We start from the raw sequence: 26,389 nt of genomic DNA, 5'->3' as shown, positions 1-26,389 counted from the left end.
CGCGACCACATTTATCTTCTGAAATGCTATACTTGACCATGGTAAATTCTCCTCCATGGACCAATTAATCCTGGTCTGATCCAAAAGATGTCAGGCTTCAACTTAATCCTCTTCTAGAATAGGCTTTATATGGTTCAAATGGGTAGCTCCAACGCTTCTATATCAAAGTACCAACAGAATTTTTGTTTTCAATACATGTAGAAGAAAGTAATAAATAACATGAACTCAAGAAAACAGTAGTTTGCGACCTAGGGATACCTGTAGATGGTTTAACCGTCACATTTTTGTTTGCAAGATCATAACGTCAAAATCTACACATGAGAAGATAATGCCTTCAATAATTATCCACTTGCCTGCTACTGTCAACATAGTACGTGTTCTTTGAGATAAAATTCAGCAGTTATACCTTCCATTGCAATAGTTGTCTCGAGAAATTTATGATAATTTCTCTACATCTTCCAATCTATGGCGTGCAGGCACAACTGCATAAGTAACGTATATGTATCTGTTGGCACATAACCACATGCGCTTGAGTGTAGGCTATAAGTTCTGGCAGCAACGACGATCGGCACAGAAACAGAAACTTGTGCTCATGGGTTACTGCTGGCCGAAGCTTATTTCCAACCAAAAAACAGCCTACTGGTTGATTTCCTGAACAGTAGCAGCACACGCACATACGATCTCCTGATCGATCCGCCCCTGCACAAACACGCATACATAGCAGCCAGCTGATTGATTGCCTATATGATGTATCCATGTAGATGGTGGATAAGGTCCTATAGTACCATGTACTATTTTCGAAATCGCATCCCTATCATGATACATACATAACAGTTATCCATAGCATGGTAATGAGACTGAATGTTAATCTGTAATCCTTGCAAAACATCCACACGTCCAGGCTTTTATTTCTTCTCTGAAAAACTGACAACATACACTTTCAAATCTGTTCAATAAGAAATTCGAATTTAATTGTACGAATCTACATGAGAAAATTGAAACCTCCATTGCTGATAGCGGACGACACAAATTTAAGTCACACCATAAATCTTGAGGCACATCTAGTCTCTTGCAGGCTCAAACAGAAATTGGCTACAAATCTGTCATGCGAATTACCAACAGAAAATTATGACTTTCATTACCTATTGTATGCATACCGGATTGACTATCTATCAAATATGGCAGCTCGCCTCAGAAGATGCAGCTGCTGGGGAGTTAATATATGTCTTGTTATAGTGTGTTTATATGATCAGATACATACATGGCCACAATCCAGAACTTGTTGACATCGAAACTTCGATACTCTGCAGATGCATGGTTTCGTTCTGGTTGAGTCATCAGTCCAGGACCATTGATGGTGCTAACCTTCTGATGAATGGAAAAATAATTAGATTGAAGATTCCACACATGACCTAGGTGCTTAGTCTTTGTCAACTGAGAAGAAAGAAAAGGAATGGGATTATGAATCTTAATCTAACCAAATTGCTCCTTGGGGTTTATACGGGGAAAAGCTTTTAGTCCAGCACTCCGGCCGTAGTACACCAAGACGACGATGTGGGCGGCAGCAGCATTGCCCGATAACAACGAATCTGGGAACGTGTGTACAGTTGTTGAAGGTTTGGGAGAAAGGGTATTAATTCAGGCGACAAAATTAGATGTCTTTCCTTTCCTTCGTTCATCTTTTGTACTATGGATTATAGAAGGGGATGGAAGAGAGGAGTCCATCTCACGCACGCTAAAATTAGATGTGTTTTTTTTTGTTTCCTCTTGTTTAGTATGTATTACAGAAGGACATAGAAAAGAGGAATCCATCTCACGTAAGAATTAGATGTGGTTTTTCCTTTCATCTGACGGATGTCAACCAATCATTAGTAAATCCAATGGATGAAAGCTTCTAACCTCCAGAATTAACGTGGAGCTTTGTATGGTGCCTCGGAGAAAGGGTATTAATTCAGGCGACAAAATTAGATGTGTTTCCTTTCCTTCGTTTCATCTTTTGTACTATGGATTATAGAAGGGCATGGAAGAGAGGAGTCCATCTCACGCACGCTAAAATTAGATGTGTTCTTTTTTCGTTTCCTCTTTTTTAGTACGTATTATAGAAGGACATACAAAAGAGGAATCCATCTCACGTAAGAATTGGATGTGTTTTTTCCTTTCATCTGACGGATGTCAACCAATCATTAGTAAATCCAATGGATGAAAACTTCTAACCTCCAGAATTAACGTGGAGCTTTGTATGGTGCCTCGGAGAAAGGGTATTAATTCAGGCGACAAAATTAGATGTGTTTCCTTTCCTTCCTTTCATCTTTTGTACTATGGATTATAGAAGGGCATGGAAGAGAGGAGTCCATCTCACGCACGCTAAAATTAGATGTGTTCTTTTTTCGTTTCCTCTTTTTTAGTACGTATTATAGAAGGACATACAAAGAGGAATCCATCTCACGTAAGAATTGGATGTGTTTTTTCCTTTCATCTGACGGATGTCAACCAATCATTAGTAAATCCAATGGATGGAAACTTCTAACCTCCAGAATTACTGCGGAGCTTTGTATGGTGCCTCCAATTAGACAAAATTAGATGTGTTTCCTTTCCTTTGTTTCATCTTTTGTACTATGGATTATAGAAGGGCATGGAAGAGAGGAGTCCATCTCACGCACGCTAAAATTAGATGTGTTCTTTTTTCGTTTCCTCTTTTTTAGTACGTATTATAGAAGGACATACAAAAGAGGAATCCATCTCACGTAAGAATTAGATGTGTTTTTTCCTTTCATCTGACGGATGTCAACCAATCATTAGTAAATCCAATGGATGAAAACTTCTAACCTCCAGAATTAATGCGGAGCTTTGTATGGTGCCTCCAATTAGTATATGTACTCCTAGGAGTATGGACCCATTTTCCTATATATATGTACTCCTAGGAGTATGTGCCACACCATACAAGAACGCGGCAAGCAGCGGTGTTTAGTTCCTCCCGAGAAGATTCAGGGGAAGTAATACTACTGCTCGTTACGGGAGGGCACTTGGATGAGATGGGTGCTTGACGATGGCGGGAAGCAGACCTGCATGCCTGAACCTATCCACGAGATTGATATAAATAGATAGATAAACAGTGACCTGCCTATAATGCCCCTAACTAACAATATATACTACCGAAAATCTGTTGTAGTATTGGCTCATCTGGGCCCTTCAACCACATAAATGGACGGCCCAAATAGATCTGATGTACCATAAAATGTCTATATTTTTTGCACACACGCACTTCAACTACTTCAGTTACTGCAAAGCTTGTGCAAAACAAAACATTATTGAGCCCTGCGAAGAAATTAAAAAATAAATGCACAAGAAAATTATTGCAAGTTCGTTTCTCTAAGATTGCAGGCTAATATACTTTCTCACGAAAACTTGCAGGCTCCTGGTATGCTATCATTTGTGCATGACATAGTTTGTCCTTGATTATTCAAAAACTTAAGAATATTTTTTTTTGGTTTTTCCTATATACTAAAAGAAGCGAGTGAGCCTTCAAGCACAAAATCTACTCGGAGAATTCACGGTTACAATCATATGTGCAGACGAGTAGCCGGATAGCCGCTCGGTGTACAAACAGTGATGGGCCGACGAGTGGGTTCAGAGGAGCTCCCCGACAGGAACCGAGGGACCACCACGGAAAGCGGTCTCTGGCCGTGGGAATTCAGTGTGGCATTGCAGTATGCCGGGAGGGGGCGATGTCGATTGGAGTTGCATGCGTCTACAAAGCCCTGATGGTTGTGAGGGCTAGTGATCTGTAGTGGGAGAGACAGGAATAGGTGCGTGACTGCGAGCGCAACGGCATTAGACTACCCACAGCGGGAGTAACATAGGTAGTAACATCATACTTATCTAGGCAAAACAGATGATGTGGCATGTAATAAATGAAGAAAGAGAGGCATGCGGTAACATAGCCGGTTACTGTAATATCAAACATATCAAGAAAAGATGAGTCTAGTAATAAATGCAGTTATGAATGACACAATACATATAACATTCTCAAAAAAGAAAGAGATTTGTGGCAGATATTCCCACTGTGGAGGTAGTAACATAGACTAGTACCATATGCATGTTACTACTCTAAGTTACTCCCCACTGTGACTAGTCTTATAACATTCTCGATTCAGTGTGAGCCGACGACGGGAGTGCAGGAACCAAGGTCATCGGGTGTGATCCACATATTGCAGAATCGACACCGCATTGTTAATAAGATCATGAGCTAGCCTAGTAACTAAACCTTTCTCTTACGTTTTCTTAACCATCTTTGTTAAGCAGACAGCAATCTGGTTGAAAGAGAAAAGAGGAAAGGGGTCGCTCTGCCCCACCCCTTCGTGATTTTGAAAATAAACGCACGTAATTTTCTAATTTGAAACACGTTGTACCACTGTACAAACTGCTTTTTAACCCAGTTACACCACATAGGATAGAAGTCTTAATTCATGACAACTACCAACATGAACTCTCAGTTAGCATTATTATACGCTTTCTTGAAATCAAGCTAAATATAACACCTACTTGCTTTCTGTTCTTAAGAATACTGTGTAATGCCTCTTGTTGCCACGTCAATGTCTAATATCTCTCCGACCCATTTTTGACTAAATAAATACATTTACGGTGTTAACCATACATTTTCTGAGTTCTTGGATTAAAATATTCATTTGTATGCTTATATGAACTAATGGTATATTTCATATTTCACTTGGCATGGCGATGGGCTAAGTTTTGTTGCCCAAACCACTTCACAGAACATTTGGGGGGAATAATATCTTTCCTTCATTAAATGTACAGTTTCATTAATATGAAACATGTACATCCCAACGTAGGACAAAAACCTTCCATATGATCGACTAAGGGCATCTTCAATAGGTAATGAAATATTTGGTGATGCAAGAGCCCATATACGGTAGGAGAGAGAAAAATTTACATCACCAAGATGACGGTTGCTTTAGAAGCTAATGTAAATGTGGTAACCTAAAAATAATCTCTTGAACATGATTCATTCTACATTTTGATATTTCAAACACTAGCTTAGCATTAAACATTTCAACAACATAATTCTACATCACTTTGCTAGACCTGCACTTATATGGACATACTACTACAGTAGTTCATCAGAAACCATTACGCGCAAGGTACTCGATGAGGTCGATCACCCTCTGTGGTCTGCCGGAGGGGCTTCTCCTAGTGCGTGGTTTGAACTCATTGGACTTGTAGTACCACTACTTCTTCAGATGTTCAAACATTCTCTCACTGTCATTGGACATTTTGCAATCCATCTCCTCGTCCTCCTTCTTTTGCTTCTTCGGCTCTTTCTTAGCGAAGAATCAAAGCTCTATCTCCATGAAGTGCGGGTTGTAGTTCGCAAAATGCTCATGTACACACTACCCCTCTCCTCGGAAATGTATTGTGCCTCCATACGATGATGCGCCTTCTCCTCCCGGGAAACAATACACATCTCTTGGGTGAGGAACTATGCCCCCGCGACATTTACAAAGTCGGGGAAGTTCAGCTTGACCCCGCTCCGGCCGTGCCACCACACCACCGCGCCATACATGCGTGAGGCGAGGTCGGGCGCCTTGAAGGTGTGGAGTCACATATGCGGCATGTGATTTCGACGGCATAGTACCCCGACTCCATCAGCCAAACACCAACGCATGTGCCGATATCGCAACGACATCTTGGCAGTTGTACCCTAGCTGGTGCATTTCAACCCCTTGGTGGCGACCGAATCTAAGCTGTGGTAGCGTAGATCGGCTAAGATGGTCAACGATAGGAACTAGATCGGGTGACGATGAGTGTTGGGGAGGCCGAAATCGATGGTGAGCATGACTGTTGCGTGCTCCTGCATGTATTGGTTGGGTAGGCAGAAATTGGTGGCCAACGGTGAGTAATTGAGCGGCGATGCTGCGGGGTAGCTAGTGGCAGCCGGGCGGGCTCAATTCCAGGGGTAGATTGGCTGAAATCGATGTCAGCAGTTGCAGGCGACGACACATGTCGTGGGGCGGGGAAATTTCTGTGTGTGTGTGTGGGGGGGGGGGGGGGAGATGACACTGCACGCGTACGTGTGGGGAATTTGTGATGCTGCTTGGGCCTGTTTTTTTTCATCAGCTCTAATTTTACAACATACGATAAAGACGCATCACCTGGAGCGCCATTTTCGGCCGAAATGTCCTAAACGGCATGTTTTCAACACCACCCTGCCTTTACATCGCGCGTTGAAAGTCTCTAAGTTGCCAAAAGTTTCCCAATCTGCGGCGTATCATCAGTGGGCTTTTTTTGCGATTTCATGGCCCTAGCACTTCGCTTGACGCGACCCAAGAATAATAACACTAGCAGACTGAAGTGCGGTGGCACGGCACACCCATAGAAGATTACATTTGAATCTTTGGTGTTTATTTTATTAAAGGAAGAGAGAAATAGGAGAGCCCATTTGAATCGCTTGAAAAAGGAATAAAATGACAGGCAAGTTCATTATATAAATGCCTGATATTGATGTGCAAACAGAGCAACAAACGTGATCAATTCAAGGACATGAAAATCTCAAAGAATTGCATTATAGTATAGGAACCTAAGAAAAGAATCAAATAGAACTAAGAAAAATAAAAACCATGCAAAGAATATAGGAGGTATATAATCATGCATATTAAAATACAGTGTTGTCTTTATCTAGCACATCGTGTATCAACTCCATCAGATAAATCAGTGGATAAAAAATTCCATCATGATCATTTTCTGCAAGAAAATGACCTAGCAGCAGTCCCCCTATCGAAAGGCGCAAACATTTTTTGTTTCCGTCGCTTACATGGAGATTGATTCCCTTGCGTTTGCTTGTATAGAAAACAATGGCAATGCCGGCGACACATCTCATATGGTGCATAGCAATGAGGAAAGTTAACATACACAGACGAAGCTGGGGAAGTTCAGTTTGGCCCAGCTCTGGCCGTGTGTCCACACCACCGTACCATACACACACGAAGCGAGGTCGGGCGTCTTGAAGGTGTCGAGTCACATATGCCACCCTTCGCATGTGATTTCGACGGAATAGTACCTCTACTACCTCAGCCAAACACCAACGTATGGGCCGACAGCGACGGCATGCACAACGACATCATGGTTCCCAGACCCTAGCTGGTACATATAAAACCTCATGGTGTCAACCGAATCTAAGCTGTGGCAGCGGAGGTCGGGGGACATGGTCTATGGAAGGCACTAGATCTGGTGACGGCGGGCATTGGGGAGGCCGAAATCGATCGTGAGCACGGCTGTTGCGGGCTGCTGCATGGATTGGGTGGGTAGGCAGAAATCAGTGGCCAACGATGAGGAAATGAGCGGCGACACTGTGGGGTAGCTAGCTGTGGCTGGGCGGGCTCGATTGCAGCGTGGATTGACCGAAATCGATGGCAGCAGCTGCAGGCGACGACATAGGCTGTGGACGGGGGAAATTACTTCGGGGGGATGGCACTGCGCGTGTGCATGTCAGGAATTTACGGTAGCCGCTAAGGCGGACTAAATGTGATGCAGCAGGGTCCGTTGTTTGCATCTACTCTAATTGTACAACATAGGATGAAGATGCATCACCCGGAGCATAATTTTTGGCCGAAATGTCCTAAACAGCGTGTTTTCAACACCACCCTGCTTTTATATCGCGTATTGAAAATCTCTAAGTTGCCAAAATTTTCCCAATTTGCGGCGTATCATCAGCGGGCTTTTCTGCGATTTCTTGGGCCCTAGCACTTCGCTAGATGCGACCCAAAAATAATATCACTAGCAGGCGGAAGCGCCCATAGAAGATCCCGTTTGAATCTTTGGAGTTGGATTTATTAAAGGAATAGAAAAATAGGAGAGCCCGTTTGAATCACCTGAAAAGGAAAAAAATGGCAGGCGTGTTCATTATAGAAATTCATATTATTGATGTGCAAACAGGACAAGAAACATGATCATTTCATGGACATGAAAAACTGAAAGAATTGCATTATAGTACAGGAACCTAAGAACAGAAGCAAATAAAACTAAGAAAAATAAAATCCATGCAAAGGATGTAGTTGGTATATAATCATGCATATTAAAATATGAGCCGTCTTTATCCAGCATATCGTGTCTGGACTCCATCAGATAAATCAATGGATAAGAAGTTCCATCATGATCATTTTCTGCAAGAAAATGCCCTAGCAGTAGTGCCCCCTCCCCCATCAAAAGGCGTAAACATTTTCTGTCCCGGCACTTACTTTGAGATTGATTCCCTTCTCTTTGCTTGTAGAGAAAACAATGGCAATATCTGCCACAAATCTCATATGGTACATAACAATAAGGAAAGTTAACATACGAAAGCATCTTATAAGGATAAAATAGTTATTAGCAAATCCATATTATACACAAGATAAATTTTCTATGGAAGAATATAAGGAACAAAGCATCCATCAGGCTATCTAGTCCAATTGAAGTGACTAGCAAATCCAAAAAAAGTTATTGAAGTGAAAAACATTGAGGCGCAAACGATGCATCATCTTTGGATTTAATATAATTTTCCCATTTCGGGACCTACTCAAGTCTGCACACATACATGCAGATTCATTAGGTAGTAACAAAAAATTTAGACAGACAAATATCATTTGAATAGTAACAAAAATGGAGAGTTCAGATGTCATAAATAACCATCAAACTCCAATGAAATGCATATTGTTAGTAAAAAATATAACAAAGTAAGTGGCAAACCAAAAATGCTAAAAGCAACACAACCGGAATATTTGAAAGAGATAAACATTGAAACAGATGAGCCATCATGCATAAAGCACAACTTTTTGAAACTTCGCCATTTGAGTTCGTATCACAACTTTTGAACATGCGATAAAAACAACCTGAGCACTAAGTAGTTGTGGAGGCCCACCCTGCACTGTGTCATTGTGTGTGTAAACAAGGTAGTAGCATCTTGGTCGATCAGCGATGAGACCATGTGATTAAGCCTCGTAGCTCGAAACATAGGTGATTTGGTGAACTAAAACAGATGAACTCCAGACTCCAAATTCAGGTGAAAAGTAATACTTATAAATTGTCCAGAGAAATTTGTTTGCAGAACTATATTTCAATGGAAGTGTTGCCCAAAATAATCTTTATTAAACTGGGAACATCTAATAGAAATACCATATCAAAGGACATGCATGTTAGTTAGTAAATAGCATATAAGATTACGTGGGGACATGAATGAAGTTGATTTCAATAAAGAAATAACTTAAAGAACTGATAATAGTGTAAGGAAGTGGCACTTTCAACTGTCTACATGAGAACAAAGACAGAAGTGTCACATCACATCTTTTAGTACATGGCAGGATATAAAGAGCAAAACCATGTATTTCTTGCAAATACTTATTTCATATATATGTTGCTAAATTTGTAACACGGAAGTGTCACATCATATCAATGGAATTTACAAAGAAAAAATTCATAACATGTGAAGCACATATAAAAAAACAAACTTGCCAGTGTTGAGCATTATCGTAGAGAACACGGTACTCCGCTTTTTCTTAGGGCCAGCTAAGTTGCTAAATTTATTGTCCTAATTTCAGTTGCATACTGACTTGGCCTATGTTGGCATCATCCTTCTTGATCTTCTGCTCGACCTTTTTTCACGTGCATTGCATCCCGGTCAAATGAGCATATGGTTGTATTGTTTCTTACTGGTTACTATTTTTTTCATACTCGTTGTAAGACTTGTAGTTTAATGGTGACAAACTGTGGCCGGAACACAAGGAAAAATTAGCATTATCTCAACTACGTAACATAATTTCTTTTGAGTGTTACTTATATCTACAAGAGCATGTATTTGTGGTCAGCGAATAGAATGAAGCGATTGTGGTTGACTCACTACATATTCTTGGAGTACCTCATGACTTAGTTGTAGAGGATGTGGCCCACGGACATCCCAGGATGGCCGGAGTTGGCCTTATCGACAATATGCATGGCCAGGAATTGAATTATGTTGGCCGACCAGTCGAGTAGCCCATCCGCGGCTGCCTACCCATCGAACATTCCATCTCGGGCAGCATGCCGCGACCACCCTCATAGAGCTAGCGGCGGTTTTCGTTCGTATGGTGGAGCTAGGCCACCTTTCACCCGCAAAAAGGCTAGTGCAAACTTAAGATGGATAATAGCTGGCATGGTTGTGTGGGCAAGTGCGTGGGGCTTGAGTCCTGTGGGGCATTCGATGGATATGGTATTCCTGTGAGAAATTAGGCGCCAGTTTGGTGGCCTCAAAACTCCGACTAGGAATTGTGCTCCAGGGCGGAGGGCGCTGCGCTTGTGGGGTTAACACTCCCAACGTAACATATGTACCTCCTTCGGCCGTGCCTTTGGATTCGCTTAGCTCATTTAACCCACATATACATGCTAGCTCCTTTTTTGTTTTCATTCCGTTAACACTCCTAAGTTGTCCTGCCGCACACAGGCTTGCCCATTGACAATCTACCTTTGATATGACTTCTGCTTCGGTACACCCCCCTAAACACAAGGACGGCTCAGATTAGCCCATACCTCTTCATAAGTAGGGGCATGATAGCCATTTTTTATAAACTCTTCACATATATGCTGTACTTTTTTTTAGAATCACGTATACGCTGTATATTAACGGACGTGCACACCCTGCCGTGCTGGGCTGGCCCATTCAGCACATTCATCCTTTCTTTTTTCCGAAACCGCAAAAAAGGTGCTTCAACAATTAGCACAGCCGCAATAACCAGCTAGGCAACCGGACCTCAATTGTTAAGTAAGTCTTTTTATACTTGAAATACAACACTGGAAAAGCGCAACATTTTCTGGTTGTTTTTTCTTTTCTTTTTTTGTTTCTTAAATGCGTGAAGTTCTTATAATTCGTGATTTTTTTAATCAAAAATGACGAAAAAGTTTCAAATTCTTGAATTTTTCATTCAAATCAGTGAACTTTGTCCCCCAAAATTGATCAGTTTTCTTCACAAATTCGTGAACTATTTCGCAAGTTGGCAATTTGTTTTTGAAAATTGTTGGTCTTTTTTATAAATTGATGAACTTTGTTTCTAATTCAATGGATTTTTTAAATTTTGTTATTTTTTCCAAATCAATGAACTTAATTTGAATTATTGATGAACTTTTTTCAAAATCAATAAAAGGAAAGAAAAACAAAATAATATAGAAACCCATGTAAAAACTGAAGAAAAAACCAGCCCGGTTGAAAAGGAAAACCACAGTCTTTCCTTTTAGCGTTATATTTGACGCACTACAAAAGATGGAAAAAGGAAACTTAGACCATGATCAACGGAGGTGTTCGAGTAGGCGAGATGGCTCCGTCTAAGAGCACGTCGTTTCCCGACATGCTTGAAATGGCCCAAATTTTTTTCATGCCTCGTATGACCAATTCAAGGCACCATGCCAAGTTGTTTTGGTTTTCGACAAGTTTTGCATTTTCCTAGTTTTCTCGGTAAAAAAAATTCTTGATAATGGGCGGCCGTGTCGCAACTTGCATACGTTGTCAGAAATCGTACAAACCTGGCATGGATGACTGCCATGGTCATGCCCACCTGCTTGAAAAGGTTGGTGTCATTTTAAGAATCTCCAAAAGTAGACCATGTTTAATGAAGGGTGTACGGGTTGGCTAGAAGGCTCTACCTGAGGGTGCGTTGTTTCTCAACATCCTTCGAAAGGCCTAATTTTTTTCCACCTCCTTCTATGATCAAATCATAGCACCATGTCAAGCTGTTTAAGTTTTCGACAATTCTTTCATTTTCTAGAGTTCTCTCGATGAAAACAAGCTGATAAATGGCGGACGTGACACAACATGCATAAATTGTGGGAAATTCATTCAAACCCGGGATGGATGCCTACCATGGGCATGCCCGCCTACTGGAAAAGGTTGGGATGATTTCATGCATGTTCAAAAATAGATCATGTTCAACAGAGGGTGTTCAGGTAGGCGAGAAGGGTCCATTTGAGAGCATGTTTTTGCGGCATGCATTAACTCACCCCAAATCTTTCCATGATCTTATATTACCGATTAAACGCACCATGCCAAGTTGTTTTGGTTTCGACAGATTTGACTTTTCCGGAGTTCTCTCGGTTAAAAAAGGTAGATAAATGGTCGGACGTGTCGCAACTTGCATATTTTCTCGGAAATCATTCAAACCCGGCATGGATCCTTACCACGGGCATGCCCCTTGCCTGCAAAAGTTGGGGTCATTTAAAAAATGTTCAAAACTAGACCATGTTCAATGCAGGATGCACCCGGATGGGAATGACCATGGTAGGCAACCATGCTAGGTTAAACAATTTTCGACACCGTATGCAAGTTGCAACATGTTCGCCCATTTTATCGGTCTTCTTTTACAAAGGAAACTCCAGAAAATGCAGAATTTGTTGAAAACCAAATGAACTTGGCATGGTGCCTTGAATTGCTCGTAAAAGGCCATGAAAAAAATCGGATCCATTTCTTCATCTTTTTTGGTGGGGAAATTGGGGGCATTTCAAATATGTTGAAAAATAAAGTGCTCTCAGATGAACCGTTCTGACCTTACCGAATAATCTCCGTTCAACATGGTGTTTTTTGGACATCCTTGAAATGACCCCAACTAATAAATACAAAGGGATAAAATTTAAAACAGTAAGTGCTTTTTAAAACATTTAATAAATATTTTATATTTTTTTAAATCACTAGTTTAAAAAGTTAGTTAAAACTTGTATTTTGGTATTCAAAAAAGAGATAAGTGAATTTTAAAAAAATAAGAAATCAAATGAAGAAATAGAAAAGAAAATAAAACGCTTAGGCCTTGGCCCAATTAGGCGGCGACATTGCTCTAGTCGGGCACGTGTTGGGCCGGTCCAAGAGCTCGCGGATTTGAAAAGTTCATCAATTGTTTTAAAAATATTCATGGATTTGAATATTTTCACAAAAATTCAAAACAAACTTCACTATGAAATTTGCAAAAAAGTTTTCTCGGTCTTGGGAACCTCAGGTTCCCAGCCATTTTTTTCCTGTTTTGGGACCTTCTCGGAGGTCGTGAACTGTGTTTTTCTTTTTCTTTTTATCTTCTCTCGTGTTTATTTTTTTGTCTTCTTTGACGTTTCGTTTATTTTTAGAAACTGTTCGTATTTTGACATTCTGAGCATGTTTGAAAGGCATGAACATTTATTTTGAAATTTATGTAAAAATTTTAAAAATACAAATATTAGTATTTTATGAACAAAACAGGAAAACTAGATACCCTAAAGAAAACCGTGCAAAAAAAAAGAGACGTAAACTAAAGAGTGGAGGTGCTGTGTTTTTTTCATGGCATTATGTCTCCCGCACAAGAAGAGGAAAACAAGCCAAGAAAGCAAATGTGATGTGCTGTCCAGGATGGTTTGTGTTGTTACAAGTAGTGCGTGAGGGCGCTGGTTTGAATCCAGCCGAGGGCATCCATTTTTTACAATTGAAACTAAAAAAACGTAAATGGGCTGAGCCCATGAGGGAGGGCTGTTCGCCGGGTATTATACGAACCTACAGCGTATATACATTCTATGTAGGAAAGTGAATACAATTGTAAAAAGTCTATACTACCCTTTATACGTTTTGTGAGGGGTGGTGTACCGAAGCACTTTTCATTGGCGTCAAAACTTAACGTAGGGCAAACACTGGTAACGCACCACCACCAACATGACTGCGACCTATGATCTGGATCACCCATGTTGGCGTAGCAAAAGCCGCCGGCGCCGCTGCCTCGTGCACGAGTTGCTCGTCTCTTCTTCGTCCGCCGTCTCCAATCTATTACTTACTAAAAAAAGGAGGTAAGTTACTAATAAAGAGGTTAATGCTTCTGCCAGTCCGTCATCTTAATTATATCTCAAGTTGCTAACAATTACCGTCGATTTTTTTGAGACAACCTCGCGAAGCTTTTATTAACTCGTCCTAATATTTACAGGGATGGAGGGAGGATCTCCAAGGGTGTCCGTACAAAACATGGCAGCCAGCCCCGAGAGAAAGAGTATACTTCGCTAAATTGTGAGCTTCAAAATTTGAACTCCTAAATTCATGACAAATTTTACAAAAATCGAAACCCGAAGAGTGTTCCAGTATTTCATGTATAATTGCTCCATAGCTTGACGAATTTTCCTTCTTGATATCATCGACCACCACTTTGCAATCTGAGGCCACGTGGATTCGCCGTAAATATAGGTCGTCATAAAGTGCCAAAGCTTCCCTTATCGCCAAAGCTTCTGAGAGTTTGCGGTTCCATGATATACCTGAGGACAAGCACCCACGCTCCCATGAATGCCCCTCCAAGGTCTCTACAGATCAAGGTTTTGGTTATTGGTCGAAATTTCAAGATTTCCCTTGATTACCGCATATTTCCGTGCCCCTCGGTAAATCACCATACCAAGCAAAAAAATCCATTTTTTTTAATTTAAACACTCGATTTACAGTTAAGTACGTAGGATCTAATTAATGCCATGAGAGTTGGTTCTTGCGTGTTGGTAGCAGCCTAGTTCCTGTTTTGAGAGGTCTCTGGTTCGAATATTCATTCATTCACTTATTTAAATTCATAGTTCAACTATAAAATTTGCTCGAAATATTCTCTGTATTTCTTGGTAACCGTGGTAACCACATTTACCAGTCCCCCTTAGTAAAATTGCCTCATTCAGTAACCAAAACCTTGCTACGGATTGCTCCAATCGCACCAAACCTGCCGTGACGACATACTGCAACGTCCACATGAACTTTTGCACAACCCGCATCTGGAGGCAGCCATTGTGTCGCCCTTGGAAACGCAGCAACAGCCTGCCTCGATGCTCTTCTGTTCACAACTTGGATTTGGGCCAGGTAACTTGTGATGAAGCCATTAATCGATTACAGTGATTGATAAATGTCTTCGTGGATAGCTTTCCTTCGTGCTCCCCAAATTGCCCATGCTGTAACGACCAGCCGTACAAATGCAGTGCTGTCCACGATTTCATGTAATGCAAAGAGCCATTCGTTCGGACTCTCTTCTTGCCGATCAACCATGTGCTGCACTAAATCTTCAGACGCTAAGGCCCAAACACTACTTGACACCATGCATGTGAATAGTGCATGCTTCCACTCGTATCCTTTGCCCCACAAAGCGCACAACTATCCTCATGAGCCATATTTCGGTGTTTTAGTAGCTCGCCAATGGGCATGAATTGTCTAGCAAGACGCCAGACGAACATCCTCAGTTTTGACGGTACCTGTATGGGCCAAGTAGTGCTCCACTTATTGCTATCATTTTGCACACCCGATGCTCCTTCGCTTTCATTCAACCAAGCCTCCCAACTAAGCTTTGTCCGTAAAATCATACGATATGCAGCTCATACACAGAAAATGCCGCGACTCTCATCATGCCAAGCCAAAAAAAAATTCTATCTTGCGTGAGCACAATGGTATCTTTAGGATGTCCAAAGCATCAAATGTAGTAAAATAGACCGAACCAAATCCTCGTTCCACGATGCTGTTGTAGCATCAATGAGTTGTGGTACCTTCAAAGGAGGGTCCTATACAAGTGAAGTGATTGGCGGCTTAAACCAATCTCTCAGAATCCAACAGTGTGCCCATATATCCGTAGTTTCGCCATCTCCAATCCTCCGGACAATGCCCTGCGCCAAGATGTCATGACCGTCCAAGATCGCCCACCATATTTGAGATGGATGCAATCCAAGCTCTGCTTCTAATAATGAGCATGCTGGCAAATAAGCAGATTTAAGGATCCTAGCGCTTAGTGATGAGTCATCGGTCATAGTCGGCCATGCTTGTCGATCAAGGATCGCCAAGTTGAAAATCTCCAAGTCACGGAAGTCCGGACCTACCAAGTGTTTTAGTCTAGTCATTATGTCACACGCCAACCAACACGGTTTCCTCCTTCCTTGCTTGCTACCCCACTAGAATTGTCGTATGATTGACGTGATGTTCTCGCAAAGACCTCTTGGCAATCTGAAACAAGACATGGAATAGACCGGAATAGCCTGCACTATAGACTTGATCGACACTTCTTTACCCGCCGATGACAAAATCTTCTCCATCCATCCTTTTTTTTCCATACACGGTCGTTCAAATATCTAAATGTTCCGTTCTTTGAGTGGCCAACATCAGTGGGCATACCCAGATAACAGCCCCCCAATGATTCATTCTGGACTTGCAAAGTATGTTCAACAACTTCTTTGGTTGGGCTTGGACATCCTTTGCTGAAAAAAATGGATGGTTTCTCATGATTTATCTTTTTTCCCGACGCACTACAACAAGTCTCAGGTAGGTTTGACACTACAACTGATCCCTCTACACTGGCCTTGAAAAGCAACAGGATGTCATCTACAAACAAAAGATGGTTAACAGTGGGAGCCATGGGGGCCACCTGGATATATACCTGCTAGTCATGAGTGAGAACTGGATTTAAAGAGGCAGGAAAGGCCCTCTGCTGCAATCAAGAATAAGTAGGGGGAGAATGGCTCTCCCTAACGGATACCTCTTGTCGGTTTGAAAGATTCAAGCTTCTCTCTGTTAAAAAGAACAAAAATAGAGACTGATGAAACCATACACATAACTGTGTCAATCCACTATCCCATAAACCCAAGCTTGGTTATGATAGCTTTCAAATAGGACCACTCTAATCTATCATAAGCTTTCATCATATCCAGCTTCAGGGCACAATAGCTGTTTGATTTTGATCTAGACCTCTTCATTAAAGGCAGACATTCATAGGCACAAATAATGTTGTGTGTGATCAGCCTTCCCGAGAAAAAGGCCGATTGTTCCTCAGAGATTATGCCAGGCAAGATAGTCTTCAATCTATTTGCTACACCTTAGAAGCTATCTTATCTAAGACATTACCTTAGGAATCAGTACTAAGACAGCGTTGTTGATGCATTCAGGACTTTCTTCTCCATGCACTATTCTCAGTATTATCTTTGTGACCTCATCGCCGCATATGTCCGAGTGACTTTGTTAAAAGTGAGCCAGGAAACCATATGTTCCCGGGGCTTTAGTGGGAAACATTTGAAATAAAGCAACTTTCACCTCCTCATTGGTGTATGGTGCACAAACGATTGTGTTCATCTTGGCCGTCACCCTCTGCGGGACATGCTCAAGTACGACTGGATGATGTGTCGATCAGTAGGGACGGAACGAGGCGAGCGAGCCTGCTCGGTTGGATGGGCCAACTCCATCCCATAGCTCGTCCCTCCTACATCTCGGTCAAATTCCCATCCATTTGGGCATGGGTGGCTTGCCAATAGATCCTGCAGCTATGACACGTGAACAACCTTCAAGTAGCAATCAATGAAGGCAACAGCTCATACGTGTGCGCCACTTGGCGGAGCCAGCCAAGTCATGTGCTATCGTATTTGGGCAGAACGAAAGTACTATACGTTCATGTGTTTTGATTGATCTATCAGTGGATTTGTACCTAAAAATCTTAAACATTGGATTAGCACAAAAATTGTGGAAAAGATGAGGTTCATGGTCTCTTGCGTTGTACGATTCCCTAAACTGCCTGAGTGGATCGTAGGTGAACTTGTGTGGTATCTCGTACGATCACCATACAGCAAGTTGGGGGCTCCTCCTGCCTCTGGATCGTGACATCAACGTTATGCTTCCCCCGCCATGGCTGGAGACTGTCTGCAAGATTTTTAAGCAGGGCTGAGGAGTCCAACAAACAACGTCGGTAACTTGTTTCGGTTTCATTCAAAACTTTAGCGATGACATCTGCAATATAGCATATCATGGATGATACTTTTAATGTTGTTGTATGCAGGTTTTTTTTTCTTTTTTTTCGAAAAGGGGGGACTCCCCGGCCTCTGCATCAGAATGATGCATACGACCATCAAGTGATACCTGGACCTATTAGTGCAAGCTCTCAAATAGTTAAATGCCTTGAGAGTGCGTTCATTATGATATTTTTCCAACTAAAACTAGAGCTAATTCTTCATAATTGCAGATTTTATAGCTTGCAAGATTACTAGAAGTTGCAACGAATTGACCCTATATAGGATCAAAGGATGGTATTAATCAAATTAATGTTCAAGTGCATGGATCAAGAAAAAGTACATTATTAATCAATCTTGGAACATAGGTGACCCTATATTTATTTGTTAGGAACAATATACTTTACCATTCTGCCGACCTGACAATAAGAATTGTCAAAAGGAAGTGACTTGACTTTATTACATATGTCATTCCAAATATGACCAAATGCTTATGTAGTGACCATTTGATTTGGGTTTCTTACAAAAAAACATGAAGAAAATTGCTGGAAAAAACAGGAATGGGAATGGCTCTGATAGTTGCGTAGGACATGCTTTTTGGCGATACAAATTGTTGTGGTCTTCAGTAGTAAATGGGAGGTTCAATTGTATCAGAATCAAGGTTTTAATCAGGATGAGATCACGTGTCCCAAACTGGCGTCCCTAACAATGCTATCATCAATTGACCCATTATTTTTATCATCAATCACTGTTACCTTGCCATCCAATTCCTCGACCAGGACAACACTGGTTTATGGAAATCGGCATTTTCTCTGCAAGGAAGGACGGGGCGTTGTGCTGAAGGATGCAGCTTTGGTGCCGTAAAGGTATCTCCCTTTGGGTCAATGACCTGCGGGCCATTTCCGCAAAAAAAAAAATGACATGCGGGTCAATCACTTGTTGGGTCCACATATCATGCACACAAAGGCAGGTGTCTTAAGGCACCGAAGTGTAGTGCTGTTTCGAAATAGAGGGGGTCATGAGCCATGTTTTTTTGGCTTGGGGCATGTGTTTTGTTTTTCCTTTTACAACACACGAGCATATTTGCTAGTGTGTGTATATGAACTAATAGACAAGTGATATTCTTGATCTGTCGTGTACTTTTACAAAAAAAAACCCTAACATATTCAACCCGCTGTCATTCTATTAGAAACGGAAAATGGTTTTGTTTTTTCCCTCGCCTTGCCTTTTGTTCCATCGTCCGCGCTGCTTGGTACGCGTACGCGCATCCTACATTTTTGTAAGGCTTCGTCATATCCTAGGTGAAAACGTCCCATGGGTTTATACTAGGAAACTCTAATCCCTTTCTTGCCCGTTCACAGGTCGCAAGTAGCAGGACCGCGAGACCACTGAACAAGGCTTATGACTTGCGATTCAGCGCCGACAGCCGCCATCAGAGAGATGCGAAGCACTTTGTCGCACCTTTCTTGGACGATCCGACCCGATACGGCCCAACTTCCCCAAGCATGTACGGCGGCATCATGCCATGCGCAGGATCCATGGTGTGCTACGAATTTGCAGGAGTTCAACCTATTTGACACCGTCACAAAGTCTTCGCCGGTGACGACTTGTGGGCTCTGCAGGCAGGCTTCCCCGTGTTCGGATGCGACAGACACGCCCTTGTACAGCCTAGCGTGCCCAGCAGGCTAGGGAGCGCACTGGCCACTTGCCTCGTGCTCACGACGGAGATCCTCCGCTCTAGGGAGAGTACTGGGATGGCTTCAGGTCGTTTTTTTTTTGTGGGATCTAGTATAGACCAATTGGGGCGATCAGCTGACTTTGTGCTCTTGGTCGCCGCCTAGCTCCTGGTCGTGGTTAGGGCGACTACTCGACCAATGCGGATCTCCACCCGCCGGCGCCTGACCTTAGCGCCGGGGTGGTCCGCTCCGGTGCCGGCCGGATCTGGATCGCGATTTTCTTGCCTCCGTGCAGATGACGGAGGCGAGGACTCCTCGACGGCCGAGACCTCCGAGGCATCGCGCCGGCGTAAGACTGACGAGGAGCTGGCCGCCGAGTTTTGGGCCGACATTGGGTATCCTACATCAGCCTCATGAGTATGGGAGAGACCGTCTTCAAGGCGAGGATCTGCTCAGAAGGATTGTGCACAAGAGGTAAACGGTTCTCCGACCTCGCCGGCAATTCATTCGCGGGGGTCGCCGCCGGCTGCATGCCGGCACGTGAGGGCTCCCGCTATATCTAGGCCTATGGTACGGCCCTGGATCGGACCTCTCCCTGCCCCCAGAGTCTCTCCCTCTCGTACTCTGGAAGATGCCATGCCCTCGGCCGGCTTGGCGAGGACAGCGGTGATCACGCCGACGGCGCCTCCGATGTTTCCTGCGACGGGCGTTTCGCCGGACGAGTCGGGGCGGTTGATAGGCCTGGGCCCTCACCCGATCTCAGGTGCGTCACATCCGAACTGTTCTTTACGCATGGTTAATCTCAACCGTTGGTTGTTTCATATGTGGAACAGGGACACTCCTCGCAGAAACCCTAATCTTGCTCGATCCTTCGTGGCTGCCGTCTGCTCGAGGATGGGTCGCGACGCGTCCGCGCCGCCGGCCTCTGGGCAGGTCCGACCTGCAGCCGCCGCGCCGATGCCCTCGGACGCCTCCTCGTCTGGTGGTGCCCCTGGCTTCGCACCTGGGGTGTTCCCCCTGGTGATCCCTTCTTCCTCCGCTCAAAGTGTCATGCCGAACCTTCCCCAACAGACTCCAGCACCGGGGCAGCAGCAACAACAGATGTATCAAATGCCGCAGCAGTTCTTTCAGCAGCAACCGATGTATCATGCGCCGCCGGGGTACATGCAGCAAATGGCGCCGGTGTACTCATATCAACCAGCCGGCCCTTTCTTGCAACAGAGCCATGGTCACCCCACTGCTGTCCAGCCAATGGCCTTTAACGCTGGTCTGGCAAACTAGGCGGCCGGAGTTCAGACAGGGAATATCCGTCCTACGAAACCGAAGGGAGGAAAAGGAAATCGGCCTAAGAACCGTGCGGGAAACGCCCCGATCGTCGCTGCTCCACCCACCTTGCCTTATCATGGCGTACAAGGTGCTCCGGCTTTTGTCTCGGTGCCTCTTGTGACTGCTGCTCCTCTTATGGCACCGGCTCAACAACAACATGATGTGCCTCAGGCGGCACCTGCTCCCGGGGTGAACACGGTAATGACCAAGTTATGGTGTACCAAGTGTCAGTCGGCCGGACATCTGGCTTCAGATTGTGAAACACAACAGTATTGTTTCATCTGTAACAAGGCGAACCATCCGATGACTACTCGGCGGTGTCGAGCTCTCAAGATGCCGAAGCCGGCGGCGATGCTTTGTGGCTATGGGACTGAGAGCATGGCCTTCTTTCAGATGCCTGACAATGTTTGCAGGGCAGACCTCGCACCACAATCCTCCCCAACGGCTCTTGTTACGATCTCGGGAGGCTCTATCTCTTCGAGCATTGTGGAGGCGGAGGTTGCTAAGATCGCCCAATATCAGCAACAGTGGACGTGGGAGGCTATCCCTCATGGCCAGAATGCTTTTATCATGTCTTTTCCCAGTGACGAGGTGCTCCTGAGAGTTACTGGTTTCACGGTCTTCATCAAATCGCATAATGTCACTTTGGAGTTCAAGGCTTGTCATTCTGAGGAGATTCCGAATTGTTTTGAGCTTATTCCAGTTTGGGTGCATGTACACGGAGTTCCTCACGCTCTCCGGCATTTCTTGGGTCTCTGGGCAGTTGGCTCTGTTATTGGCGCCACTCTTGACGTCGACCTCCTTTGCTTGCGCCGCCGTGGTACTGTGAGGATTCAGGTTGGCGTGCTTAATCTTGATGCTTTTAAGTTGAGCCCTGTCAACTCCCTCTCGTCGGATGTGGTTGTTCAGAAGAAGGGCTATGAATTCCGGTACACTCTGGAAGATGATGATTTCCGTGTGGACGCTGATTTTGTGCCTCGCGTTTGGGAGCATGGCGATGATACAGAAGGGGACAAGGAGCATGATCGAGAGGACACTTCAAAGGCTGATGACAAGAGCAAGAGGCCGAAAGCGTCTTCGTCGTCAGCTAACACGGCGGCATCATCTTCCTCGGGAGGAGTGGTTCCGATGCGAATCACCTCTTTCACGACCGTTCCTGCCAGTACACATCCATGCTTGGCATCGCGGCCTTTGTCGGGGGACCCGCCAGCGGCAACGGAGCTCGTGCCTCCCTAGAACCCTCCCTCGCTTGCCAGCTCTGCACCACCTCCACCACCTCAACCGGATGCTTCGCCCATGTCAGCTATTCGGACATGGGTTGATGGGCCTGCGGCGCCCTTGGCGATGGGATCACCGTCGGAGGTTGCTTTGGAGCATCTGACGACACCGACATCGGCTTCTTCTCGGTCTTCTGGTCGTCGGGGTGTGATTTTCTCCCGGGCGGTGCGTGCAGATCATGACATGGCCTTGGCGATGCTTCGGGCGCTGTCTCCTGCGCCGCCGTCGCAGTACGAGGAGGTTGCTCCTACGAACGTTGTCATGGAGGATCAGCTGCAGCTTTCACGGTCTCCCGCCGCGTCGCTGGGGCCGGCGCTGTCCCCTGTGTCGCCGCCGCGGGACGTGGAGGCTGCTCCTTGTATCGCTGTTATGGAGGATGAGCTGCAGCGTTCTAGGTCTCCCGCTGCTGCGCCGGAGCCGTCTACACCACCTTTCCGGCCCTTTGGGATGCGGGTTGCTTCGGAGTTTACTACTTCACCGCCTAGACGTAGCGGCCGCCATGTTGTGGGGGCTGATGGGGCCTCTGCCACTGATGAGGATTCCATGCAGAGGGCCATGCGTAGAACGGCATCGCGGAACCTCGACTTTGATGGTACGTCTCCTTGCAAATCTTTTCTATCTTTTGATAAAGCCAAAATGTTTTCAAATATTGCTAGCCTTGGTATTTCATTAGGTAGAAATGATGCAGTAGTTGATTTCTCAGTTAAAGCTCTTAAGCAAATGGAGTTCGACCGGCTTACGGTTGCTCCTAGAACGCTTCTGACGGCGGATCCACTAGTATCAGATGAGGAGGATGAGGAGTCCGATGCCAACCATGAAGGCAGACTCCTCTCTCATCTGGTCAATGATACTACAGAGGTAGACTTTGAAGATACCATGCGTGATACGATGCTTTGTGAGCTCGTTGCATCGGTACGTAAGAACAAGTCTAACTCTGGTAGTAAAAAGGGTCGCCCTAAGAAGAAGACCAAAGTATCCAAACGTAATAAAGTTTCTCCATGAAAGGAATGTTTTGCAATAGCAGGGGTCTTGGTGACTTGGCTAAGTACAAACATATTTCCTATTGTGTTAGGGATCATGCCCTCGACTTCGTGGCAATCTCTGAGTGTAGTAAGCGTGACTTTCCAACGCGTGATTTGGACCATTTTTCATGTGGCAAAGATTACGAATGGCATATCCTGCCGCCTTCAGGGAGGTCCGGAGGTATTCTTTTAGGAATACACTCCACTTACTTGGAACTTCTTTCAACTTCAAAGGGGGAGTATCATATTAAATTCCACCTTAGAAACAAGTCCGATAATTTCATTTGGAGCTTGGTTGCCGTATATGGTGCTGCTCAAGATGAATTTAAAGCGGCCTTCCTCAAAGAACTTGTCAATACCTGCAGAGAAAATCCTCACCCTATGCTACTTGGGGGGGACTTCAATATTTTGCGATACCAGTAGGATAAAAACAATGATAGGTTCGACACTCGATGGCCGTTTCTTTTTAATGCTGTCATTGACAGTCTTGATTTGCGGGAACTCTCTCTCTCGGGGCGCCAATTTACCTGGGCCAATAATAGATCTATCCCGACATTCGAAAAACTTGATCGGGTGCTAGTCACCACAGACTGGGAATTTAAATATTCATTAGCATCAGTGCGGGCTTTGGAGAGAATTGAGGCCTTATCGGATCATGCTCCATTGCTTACTGATTTTGGTCAAGCAGCACCCACTTCGAACCGCCATCAGTTTAAATTTGAACTGGGGTGGCTCACTAGAGAGGGTTTCCCTGAATTGATTAAAAAGGTGTGGCAACGCCCAACACGGGGTGATACACCAATTCAACGTTGGAATAATCGCATTCGTGCGTTGCGCCAATTCCTCCACGGATGGGCTAAACACACCGCTGGGATTTATAAGAAAGAGAAGTTGCGACTATCTGTCATGATCGATTCCTTAGATAAGATCGCGGGGGTGAGACTTCTATCTGCGGCTGAGATTGAGCAAACAAGTCATCTCAATGAGCAGCTAGCCCGTCTCTTACGCGAAGAGGAAATCAAATGGTACCAACGGTGCAAGAGCGACTCGTTGGTACTTGGGGATGATAACACGAAGTACTTTCAAATGTTAGCCGATGGCAGACATAGAAAGAAACGAATATTCACCCTTGATCAGGACGAGGGTCGCATTGATGGGGACGCTCCGCTCAAGGACTTTATTACAAAATACTATAAAGACTTGTTTGGTCCTTCCTCGGAAACTACGCTGGAGATGGATGAGTCTATTTGTCATGACATCCAGCAGGTTTCCGCTGCGGAAAATGAATTCCTAACCTCTGCTTTCACTGAGGAGGAAATACGGACTGCGATTTTTCAAATGCAACACAACAAATCTCCGGGACCGGATGGTTTTCCGGCGGAGTTTTATCAATTTTTTTGGGATATGTTAAAGTCTGACCTGGTTCAATTGTTTAATGAACTGCATGCTCATAGACTAGACATCTCCAGACTCAATTTTGGTGAAATTATCCTTTTACCAAAGATAAAGGATGCCAATCGGATTCAACAATATAGACCGATATGCTTATTAAACGTGAGCTTTAAAATTTTCACCAAGGTCGCGACTAACCGCCTAAATGGGGTCGCAGACCATGTAGTCAAACCAACACAAACAGCTTTCATGCAAGGACGGAACATCTTAGATGGTGTTGCTGTCCTACATGAAACTGTTCATGAGCTCCATCGTAAAAAGTTGAATGGGGTCATCTTTAAGATTGACTTCGAGAAAGCTTATGATAAGGTGAAGTGGCCTTTTTTGCTTCAAACTCTTCGTATGAAAGGGTTTTCCGATACTTGGTGCCGATGGGTTGAGAACTTTGTGTCTGGAGGTAGCGTGGCTATCAAGGTGAACGATGACGTAGGCAATTATTTTCAGACTAGGAAGGGGCTACGCCAAGGCGACCCCGCATCACCTATCCTTTTCAACATCGTGGCTGATATGCTAGTTACTCTCATTGAGAGGGCCAAACTAGCTGGTCAAATCACCGGGGTCATTCCTCATCTAGTAGAAGGAGGCCTGTCAATCTTACAGTATGCGGATGACACCATTTTGTTTTTGAATCACGACCTAGAAGAGGCTAGAAACCTCAAATTGTTATTATGTGCTTTTGAGGATCTTTCTGGCCTTAAGATAAACTTTCATAAGAGTGAACTTTTCTGCTTTGGCGAAGCCGCAGAAACTTCACAAGAATATGCTGATATATTTGGATGCCAACTAGGCCAATTTCCGATTCGATATCTAGGTATTCCTATTCATTATCGGCATTTGACAATCGCTGAATGGAAACATGTTGAAGAGAGACTGGAGAAACGGTTGGCGAGCTGGAAGGCCAAACTCTTGTCCTATGGGGGCCGACTAGTTCTGATCAACTCGGTTCTTACCAACATGGTCCTTTACATGCTATCTTTTTTTCATCTGCCAAAAGGTGTTCTCCAACGCCTTGATTATTTTAGATCAAGGTTTTTTTGGCAGAGTGACAATGAAAAAAAGAAATATCGCTTGGCTAGGTGGAATATATTATGTCGTCCTAAAAGCCAAGGGGGACTCGGAATCCAGGATCTTGAGATCAAAAACATTGCATTGCTCAGCAAATGGGTATACAGATTACTCACTGAGGATGGTGTTTGGCAGGAGATCATTCGTAATAAATACGTTGGGTCCAAAGCAATCTCCCAGGTCTACTGGAAACCAGGTGACTCTCATTTTTGGAGTAGGGTTATGAAAGCTAAAGAATTCTTTTTCCAATTTGGCACTTTCTCGGTTAGGGACGGCTCCCAGATTCGATTCTGGGAAGACACCTGGCTCGGGACTACTCCTCTAAATGTGCAATACCCAAGCTTATATCGGATAGTTAGACATAAGTTTGTCACGATTAAGCAGGTATTGGGACAAGAACACCCGGATATTTCTTTTCGCAGAACGATTTCTGGACCTCATCTGACTGCATGGAACGATTTGCTGACTCGTTTGGGAGCTGTCCAATTGTCTGCTGAATCGGACATCTTTAAATGGAACCTGCATCTGAATGGAAGATTTTCTGTTAAATCCACGTACGATGCATTGGTTCATAACGAGGTTCCATCTGATAATAGAAAATTGTGGAAGCTTAAGATTCCTCTAAAAGTGAAAATTTTCCTATGGTTTCTCAACAAAGGAGTTATCTTAACTAGGGACAATCTAGCTCGACGAAACTGGCAAGGCTGCAAAAAATGTGTTTTCTGCAATCATAATGAATCCATTAAACACCTATTTTTTGATTGCAAGTTTGCTAGATCGGTATGGGCAATAGTCCAAATTGCTTCGAATCTATATCCTCCACGCAGTGTACGGAAT

General features: G+C 44.0%; 1 pseudogene; it reads left to right on the top strand.

Annotated features, from left to right (window-relative positions):
• The first annotated feature begins 22,196 nt into the window (after window positions 1–22,196).
• The window catches only part of LOC147957723 (uncharacterized), a 33,113-nt pseudogene continuing 28,920 nt past the window's right edge, over window positions 22,197–26,389 (top strand).

Source organism: Triticum urartu, chromosome 7A (genome assembly GCF_056163025.1).
Source record: "Triticum urartu cultivar PI428250 chromosome 7A, HENAU_Tu73, whole genome shotgun sequence".
NCBI lineage: Eukaryota > Viridiplantae > Streptophyta > Magnoliopsida > Poales > Poaceae > Triticum > Triticum urartu.
Note: the sequence above shows the minus strand (reverse complement) of the source record. Positions and strands in the feature narration are given on the sequence as shown.